This window comes from Lutra lutra, chromosome 3, assembly GCF_902655055.1.
Source record: "Lutra lutra chromosome 3, mLutLut1.2, whole genome shotgun sequence".
NCBI lineage: Eukaryota > Metazoa > Chordata > Mammalia > Carnivora > Mustelidae > Lutra > Lutra lutra.
The window spans coordinates 30,238,828-30,248,654 of NC_062280.1; the positions used below are offsets into that span (position 1 = coordinate 30,238,828).

Sequence of the window (9,827 nt, forward strand, 5' to 3'; positions counted from 1 at the left end):
TCAGTCACTTTTTCATGGAAATAATAAAAATAAAGGGAATGAAATTTAAAATTTCTGAATCTTGCACATACTAGCTAATTAAGAGACTATCTGTCATGATTATTTTGAGCACCTGATCATTTCCATCAGTCACCCAAGCAGCCCTGATAAGCCAATCCTTTTTTAATCGATGTTGAGCCACTGAAAAGTTGCCATAGATACCAAATTCTACAGCCATCACAACAGAAAGTCAGGTTGGAATTGGAAGTGACAGGTGTATTCATCACATAGTTAACAAGCCTTTGAAGGGAAAGAGAGAGTTTGTCAGAGTCCTTAGGCTGGGTATAAAAGATTGCAAAGAACACTCAAACAATTCCCAAAGAGCACTTCAAAAGCAGGGGGGAAAGATCCGTTTTTCATTAGAAATGCAGGAAGATGTTTGCTTGAAATTCAAGCTCTAAGTAACAAGTTCCTTGAAGTTTTGCTTGGCTGTCATTTACCAGGGGTCACCAGCAAGTTATCTGAAGAGCAGAGTTTCCGTTTTCTCCTCGTCTTCTTTCTGCATCAGAGTAAGGATGGTTGAGGGTATGGGGCTGTAGTTACTGGAAAAACAAACACCAAAAAACAACAGTCCTGATTGCACTGTCTATACATGTGGACATTTGAATATCTATGCATTTTTATGGATGTGTGTGTGTGTGTGTGTGTGTATACTAGTTATCACTATGGTAGGGAAAAAAGTGTAGTACCAAGAAATATCTTTAAGGGGTCCTTGTACATAAGCCAGTATCTATTAATAGTAAAAATATTGGCTGTTCAGAACTTTAGAGAGTTGGTGAAAAAAACAGAGGATTTCAAGTGAAGGAAATGGATCCATCCCAGAGGAATAGCCTACACCTTCTGGTGTGTTGCTCAGGCTGAGACAGACCTGGTTTTACCTCTTGGTGAGCTGGTGTTCCTCCTTCATATCAGCATGGGCTGCATGGAAACACAGTGATGGCCTTGATCCCTAGGAATGAGCACTGGAAAGGGAGTCAGGGGAACAGAGTCCTGACCCCAGCTCTGCTGTGAATGCAAGTTTCTCCAGGACTGGATGACCCAGGACGGGCAGAGGGTCTGCCTCGATTGCTAGAAGTTTCATCTGGTTCTAAGTCTCTTTGAGTCCTGATGGTTCTTTGGGTCTATACTACGCAGCCAGCTGAGGCTCGTGGGGACTCGTGTCTGACTTGTCCACCCTGCCCTGCCTCATTGTTGGCTGTCATCTGCTTCCTGATGTGTGTCACGGGGCCCTGAGGTGCCACTTTGGTTTTGTGCTCCTAAAGTGCTGGGTTTGGGGACCCTATCAGAAAACGAATAGAAATAGTTTAATAAAAGAAAGGAGTTTTCAGGAAGTTCCTGAAGGCTCAGAGCCAAGGATGGAAGTTTAGATAGAGTGCGTGTAACTGTGCGGGAAGTGATTCTGCTCATCCATAAGAGGGGTGGACAGCAGAATCTTGACTTTGATGCTCCCCTTGTCCAAGCATTCTGTATCTCTGTTCTTTACAGCCCCTGGAAGGTGACATCTCATCATAACACCCACATGCCAGTAGACAAGAAATGAATCCAAAACAAAGCAGGGACGATGCAATTTATTACACAGATATGTGATCTATTTTTAGTTATATTATCTATGAAATCTATTTATGAAAAATAACAATCTAGTGTGGGTCTGATATGAGGCACCCCTAATTTACCCTTTTCTTTTTTTCCTATTTCTCAGTTCATGGCTATGGTCATAATTGGTCTGGGGTGCCTTATTTCTTCTTTGCTTGCTTATATGTATGTAGTTCTTTTTATTCTGATACCTCAATAACTTGCCTTCCTCAACATCATCAGTGATTTTAATGCTGCGCAAAATGTATTAATGCCTTTTATGCTGTGCAAAATGTACCAATGCCTTGCTGTGCCTATATTTCAAACCTATGTAAATGGAAATTTGTTATAGATTTTGTTCCATTTCTTGTGCCTTTTTTTTTTCCCCCACCAGGCATTACGCTTTTCAGATCCATCCTTATTGCTCTGTGTCCTCATCTCTTTAGTTGGACATTCACTCATCAAATTAGTCATTGAGGACATATTATGTGGTAGGAGCTATTGTTAGCTAGAAAGTAGACAGTGATGAAGTCTGCAAAGTCTACGTTCTCCTGGAAGGCAATAGGCAATAAACTAGGAGACACATAAATGCATAAAACAGCTTTGGGAAGTGATCAGCATGGTAAGGAGAATGAAACAGGGAGACGTGGTGGTATCTGGAGGTCTGCTGTACTTACAGGCTTGGTCAAAGTCATTCTAAGGGGGTCAGATTTGAGTTGTGACCTGAGGGAAGAGCATTGCAGCAGAGGGGACAGCAGTGTGATGTTTGCAAAAGGCTTACCTGTTCAGAAGCAGGAGGCCATCAGAGGGTTGGTGAACCCCTCAGGCAGGAGTAGCTCAGGACATTTGGATACACTTTTAGCTTCTTCAATCCTTTGTCTCTCTTCCTCTGCCACGTTCTTTTCTCTGATCCGAGGCAGGGGTTTGAGTGAAAAGAGGGTATCTGACATGGACCATAGTCATTCAGTTCCTAAGGTACTCTGACACCAGTGAATCCTTCCTTCCTCCTTTTCCCCTCCTTCTCTCCCCTTCCTTCTCCCTCTTCTTCCTTTCCTCCATACCTTCCTTCTCCTTTATTCCCCCTTTCTCTCCCTTTTCCCCTTCTCCCCAGCAAGCATTTACTGAGAACCTAAAGAGTGTCTGGCACAGTGCTAAACACTGGGGGTACATTGATAAGCACTGTTTTTACCCTGATGGACCTTGGGTTTTGAGCATTTTCTCACTTTTGTTGTATATCAGGATGTCTTCTTTCTTCCCATTCTCTCCAAAATGTAATAGTAATGGTAATGAGAGAAATAGCCATTCTCTTCTTGTTTTCCAGTAGGTAAACATGTCCCCACGACCACCTTCTCCTTTTCTGATTACCGCTGATGGTTTGCAATCTGTCAAAGAATATTCAGAAAGGTTTTCTTTGGTTTCTTCTTGCAAGAACAGTCAGAAATAAATAAATTAATAAAATTATATTTGCTAAAAAATTGAGAATCCGGCTATGTGTCACCACATAAAGATGTGCTAATCATGACTTCAGCAAACAAAAGTGTAACTTGGAAGGAATCTGTGTGTGGTTGGCATGGAGGATGGTAAACTGATGAATACAAATAGTGCCTTCCCTAAGAACGGGCTGGACTTAAGTGTTCATGTAGAAGAGACTTGGTTAGAAGGCTGTGTACTTTCTCAGGGACACAAGGTTTGGGTGGAGTGATGTCTCTAACCTTAACTGTGAAACACTGGTTAACCCATAGCATACCTGGTAAGTTGTCTGAGTTGTCTAGTTGTACAATAAAATCTGTCCAACACTTAGCAGTGTTCACAGGCATTCTCTTCCCTGTCTCCTCAGCCATTGCTTGGTTTGAAGCCTGTTCTTCCTTATCGAAATCACCCCAATAATTTCCTCACTGGTCTGTTTCCGCTGTCTTTATCTGTCCGCCTCTGTCTCCCTTAGATGTTCATCATCCACGTTACAAGCATGAGATTTCTTTTTTTTTCTTTTTTTTTTTTAAAGATTTTATTTATTTATTTGACAGAGAGATCACAAGCAGGCAGAGAGGCAGGCAGAGAGAGAGGAGGAAGCAGGCTCCCCGCTGAGCAGAGAGCCCGATGCGGGGCTCGATCCCAGGACTCCGAGATCACGACCCGAGCTGAAGGCAGTGGCTTAACCCACTGAGCCACCCAGGCACCCCGAGATTTCTTTTTTTTTTTTAAATTTTGTTCATTTATTTGCCAGAGAGACAAGCAGGGGGGAGGGGCAGACACAGAGGGAGAAGCAGGCTCCCCACTGAGCAAGGAGCCTGATGTGAGACTCGATCTCAGGACCCTGGGATCAGGACCTGAGCTGAAGGCAGACACTTAAAATCTGAGCTACCCAGGCATCCCCAAGCATGAGATTTCTAAAATATAAGTCTGACTGAAGTCATTCCCTCTAACTCAGCAGAGCTTCCTCTGAGTAAAGCCTAGACTCCTCACCAGGAGTCCAAGACTCACAGGGCCTCTGTCTTACTTACCTTTGAGCTCACCTCTCCATGCTTCTCCCCCCGTTCATTGGGCCTTTGTCTCTTCACTCGGAATGCCCTTCCTCTCTTTGTATTTATAAATTCTTTCTCTTTTTTCAGGATTTAGATCAGATGTTCTCTCTTCTCTAATTGCTTTCTCCCCACTCTCCAGAGTCGTCTGTCCCTCTTTAATAAGGTAATATCACATTGTTTCATAATTATTTATTTACACATTTCTGTCACTGGGCATGGAATTCTTTGAGGTCAGGAACTATGTCTTACTCATTTGTTACTCTAGGACTTGGCACAGTAGTTAATAAGTATTTATAGAGAGGAATGTGTTCAGAGCCATGAGGCTGGGATAAGAAGTAAGGGCTAGGAATGGGCTCCTCATATTCATTTCAGGAGTGAAGACCTAAGGTTGGCTCTAGGATGAGGACCCTGGTGATGATGTAGAATGGGCTGGACTCTGAGTGGTCAGTCATATGTGTGGGTGGTTCTTACAGGCTGAACCATAGGATTTATGTAGGGGAATTAAGTGAAATGAGATGGAAAGTCATTGAATGCTAATGAAAGTTCTTGAATGCCAGACTAAGGCATTTTTCTACTTTCTCTGTAATAGGGAATGCCAAGTGTTATATGAGCGTAGAAATGACATAATCCAAAAGGCCCTTGGGAATGATACAACCCAAAAGGTGCTCTGGACCACTAATTGGCCCATTGTGGCTGGGCTGATGTGGGAAAGTACAGCCAGAGAGACCAGTGTGAGAAAGATTGGAGTGGACTGGGTATGAGCTGATAGGAATCTGAGGTGTAGAAGTGTCAGTTGGGATGGAAGGCAAGTCTCTGCAAAGTTTGTCTTGATTATGGGGTTATATTTCCCATTAACTCTGTAAAACATTTGACATACCTTGAAGTATTTTATCAGTGGCCTTTGTCCTTGGACTACTTTAGAGCTCCACTAGAGTTAGTCTGGGACTGCTGGCTCTCCAAAGCCAAGAAGAGTCAGAAGTGAGGAGGACTGAGTTGAGGTTTGCACCAGAGAATATCCTGGCACTTGTGAGGATGAGTGACCATTCCTCCTCACCTAAAAGGAAGATCTGTTCTTTGTTTTTTTTTTTTTTCTTCCCTGTTGTGGCTAATGAGAATTTCATGATCAGCAGAACTTCTTCACTCAAATTCATATCTCATTGTGCTTGAAGACAACAGCTACAATTAAGCTTTTTGTTGTAGGTTTCATTTACTCAAGTGTGGATGGCCTAAGTTAGTGCCATCCCCACATGAGACCTGACATCATCCTCCCCTGGACTGGGTGGTTCTCGGGGCTCTACCTCTCAACCCCGTTGACTCCAGAACCTTGATGACATGCTGACATCAGATCTACAACCAAAGGCAGAGTAGAGGCAACCTGATGTCAGGGACTTTGAGAGTTTACTTTATCTGCTGAATACATTCAAGACTTGATTGCTGATGGATAAATTGATATCAGCAATCAACAAAAGAGGCAAAAATGTTTGGGAGAAGTAAAATATTGGCTTACATTTCCACTGGGATGTGAAGGACAGTATTGGGTACCTCTCATGTCCTGGCTCCTATTCTCTCTGCCCATCTTGTACTATAATGAATGATACCTCCTTCCTGCAGGTGTGCCTTAATACTATTTCTCACCTGTTTCTCTGGAACTTTTCTGATCCAGAGATGTGGGGAACTGAAGAAACACACCCGGTACCCAGTAGAGCTTGCCTGGAATTGTAAGCAAGTTCCTGTCTGCTCTTGTCTGAATGTTTGTGCCACCCCCACCCCCCATTCATATGTTGAAAAACTAACCCCTAACGTGATGGTATTAGGAGGTAGGGCCTTGGGGAGATGCTTAGGTCATGAGGGTAGAGCCGTAATGTATGGGTTAGTGCTCTTACAAAAGAGACCCCAGAGAGATTCTGCATCCCTTCTGCCATCTGAAGGCACAATGAAAAGAGAGCTGTCTGTGACCCAGGAAATGGGCTTTCAGCAGACACTAAATTTGCCAGCGCTTTGATTTTGGACTTCCCAGCCTCCAGAACTGTGGGAGATAAATTCCCTTTTATCATGAGCCACGCAATTTATGGTATTCTGTTCTAGTAGTCCAAACAGGCTAACACATTGTCTAATGGGGAGATCCTTGCCAATGAGGGACAGGAGCTGGTGGACAAGTCCTGTCCTCTTCTGTCCCTCAGGTAGACAACTATGAGGCATGTTTTATACAGAGTGAGCTCCAGTTTCTACAGTGATGCCCAACCCAAGGATATGCCTTTGTAGTGGCCTCTGTCCCTTCCTTCCTTCCTTCTTTCTTTCCTTCCCAGTTTCACTCTTTAATCCCTTTCTCTTGGGATCACTTCTAAAAATAAACATCCAGTATGGGAGCTTATGTCTCAGGTCCTTCTTTATGGAGCAGAGAACCAGGTTAGCACTGGGGCTGGGGGTTATCTTTCCTGTGAGGGGTTACAAAACGTAAGTGGGTGGCCTGATGGCATCAGGATAGGGTGCATCTCACCTACATGCCATGTCATGTCATGGGCTCAGACATGTTTGTGAATTGTCTTCATGTGTGCAGTGGAATTGAGCAAGAAAATGTGCTTGCCATGTGTTTGTGGACAAAGCAATTCAACCAAGTCAAAACATCACTCCAACTGCTGTCCTCATTGGACAATAATCATGTCAGCATGCTTGAGTAGTGACCAGAGTCAGTGATGAGGGTGGGAAATGGAAAAGGTTGTTGGGCTCTTGGTCTTCAGCTCAAATAGGTTATTTATGTCTAATGGATGGTTTTGATGTTAGTCTCATTGAGCATTTATCATATTACACTGTATTAAATTTCTCCTCAGTAATGAAGGCATCTGAATTAAAAAATGAGGATTTTCTGGTATGTATTTTATTTTCATAATTATCCTTTTCCCCTCCCTTCTCCCCATTACTTCCTTTTCTCCTCTTCCTCTTTTTCCTCCTTCTTCTGGCTAGGGGCTTCTTCTGGCTAGGTACCCAGTGACTTGGGTGCTTCTGACTCTCCAAGATGGTCAGTGCCTTACCTCAAAACATGGAGCTGTAATACCTGATATGTCCCCCACCATCTTCAACCACATCACCAGCACGCGCTCTTTATGTCCTGTCCCTCCCTCCTGGCTTTGTTCTGAGTGCCCTCTACCCTCCACCTCAACCACCTCCAATCTCTAGCGATAGAGATAAGACAGATATAAAAATCTTCATGCTTTCTGCTACCATCCAAAATATATGTTTGCTTCTCACTTTCTCATCCTGGGTTCCTGGCTGCCAGCTGAGTTAGAGAGTTCCATCTTTGCTTAAGAGGAAATTTCCCAAACAGTTCCAAGCAGAAAGTAAAAAAGGAACAATTCATATATGTTAGAGTTAAGACACAATTTTTGTGGACAAGTCTCAGGAGAAGTCCAACTCCCATTTACACCAGACTGACACTTTAAACAGTTACCTCCAGCACCCCCTCACCCCCCAGCCCCTCTGGAGGGTCAGCATCCAGCCCCTGGAAGAGTGGTCACCCTCACTAGCTCAGGTTCTGGCCTCCCATCATCTGTTCCAAATCCCAGATCCATCATTCCTGCCAACTTGTGCCTGGAATCCTCTTCCTGGTCCAGCTCCTTTGGATAGTGACTTATTCAATGAATGTAACATTCTCCTGGTAGAGCTATTGCCTCTTGGGGGACACTTCTCTGCTGGTGGCTGCTGCCCTTCCCTGGGCCTGATTGCCAAATGGATGAAGAAGCACATGGAGATGGGGCAGATGGAAAAAGAGTTGAACTATCCACTTTGCAGCTTTCATTTCATCTCTAGGGCTGCTCTTGAGGTACTGTTGAAGCCAAAGGCTTTCGGTAGGTACCACCGAGTTTGCTTTGATCTGGGTGGATATGGGACTTGGCTTAGATGGGACACATGTTCAGTATACTGTAGGACAAAGAATCACACAGATGGAGTGAGCTGGACCTTAAGTGATTAGAAAGAAGCCACAGGCCCTCCTGGACTATTCTTAGTTATTAGCATAAAGGTTAACACAGGCCAGGGAAGAAGAAATGGTTAGTTGTCATTCATGGTTAGGCAGGTAAAGATGTCAGAATAAAGAGGTCCCAGACCTCCAACTTACTAGCCCCTCCTCATCCATTGCCCAAGGGCCATGCCTCCAGAACTACTGTTTCTTTTTTTTTTTTCCCTCTCCCCCCACCCACCCAAGATTTTATTTATTTATTTGAAAGAGAGAGAATGAGAGAGAGAGTCCATGAAGAGGGGAGGGTCAGAGGGAGAAGCAGACTCCCCACTGAGCAGGGAGCCGGATGCAGGACTCAGTCCTTGGACTCCAGGATCATGACCTGAGCTGAAGGCAATCACCTAACTGACTGAGCCACCCAGGCAGCCCAGAACTACTGTTTCTTCTCAGTCATCTCCTGGCTCCCAGGCCATTACTTTTGAATGCAAGCTTTCTAGAATTCATTAGGTTCGTTGGCTCAGGTTGAAGACCTTCAACTGATGCTGGGCCTGGCAAGGGCAGGTGGAGATATAAATCCCCTTTGTCTTATTTTTTATTAATTTCTTAAGGAATATCTGATGTGTTTATGGATTGTTATTACTTCCTTTTTTTTTTTTTTTTAAATTATGCTCCTGGTTGGGATGCAAGCTGTCCTAGTTCCTTTCTCAGATGTCTGACTTGGTTTATGGAGGCCAACCAGGCCCATAGGGTTAACTTTTTCGACTCTCCAGACTAAGGAGGTCTTATTTAACATTTAGAGCATTATGCAGTGTTTTCTGGAGGTGAACTTCTTTCTTTTAGCTCACCCAAAAGTGGAAGAGGCAACCAATGGAGCCCAAATCAAAGATTCTCTGCTGGTCCCTAGACACACCTGGGTCTTGAGTCTGAACGTTGTCCCTAGCAGCAGCAGGCCTGCCTTAGCCATGGTTGAGTGGTTTGGGAGAAGATCAAAGGTTGAGAAGAAGATGACTGTATGGGAAGTGCCTCCATCATTATGAGCCAAACAGACACATTAGAACAATATTTGGTGAAGGTTCCAGATCATCGGTATCAGTATCATCTGGGAACATATCTGAAATGCAGTTTGGGACCTCACACCATAGCTACTTAGTTAGAAACCTTGGAGGCGAGATCTCACAAATGCAGTCTCCTGAGTCTTCTGGGTGCTTCTGATGCATGATCAAGTTTGAGAACCTCTGAAGTAGAGGGCCTAGAGCAGGGATTCTCAAAATTGGCTGCTGAAGTGAATTACCTGGAGGGGGGCTGGATTTTAGGAAACCCATTGCCCATGTGGTACCCCACAGGAATTAGACTAAAATCTCTGAGGATGGGATCCAGGCATTTTTTTTTTTTAAGCTTCCCATATGATTTCAGTGTACACCCGGAGTTGAGAATCACTGGGCTAGGTCCTAGGAGAAGGGAGCAGCAGTGAGCCAAAAGTGTCTATGCCTGGCTATGTCCTTCCTTCTTTCTCTTCCTTTTCTCCAAACTCAGGGACTGCTTAGAAGAACTTACAAAATCCTCTCACTGTTGAATAATGTTATTTCTTGTAAATCTGTGTTATCACGGTCTAAATATGCATATGTTCATCATGTGTTATAATTTCTTCTTTTCCAGAAGTGTGTGTTTCTGACTAGTAGATCCAGGCTGGCTGGGCATTTCTCTACTAGCTCTAGTTTGGCTCTTGGAAGCTGAACAGATTC

At 43.9% G+C, this 9,827-nt stretch overlaps 1 long non-coding RNA gene across 2 annotated transcripts; it reads right to left on the minus strand.

Annotated features, from left to right (window-relative positions):
• Positions 1-147: 147 nt before the first annotated feature.
• On the minus strand, positions 148-4,384 carry LOC125095284 (uncharacterized). Of its 2 annotated transcripts, none has more exons than XR_007125837.1 (4): positions 4,113-4,384; positions 3,359-3,586; positions 2,393-2,554; positions 148-581 (listed from the first exon to the last, which is right to left on the minus strand). It is a non-coding gene; the product is annotated as an uncharacterized LOC125095284 (long non-coding RNA). The 2 variants fall into 2 exon arrangements; XR_007125836.1 differs by having other exon boundaries at positions 2,393-2,517; positions 4,113-4,379.
• Between the last annotated feature and the right edge of the window lie 5,443 nt (positions 4,385-9,827).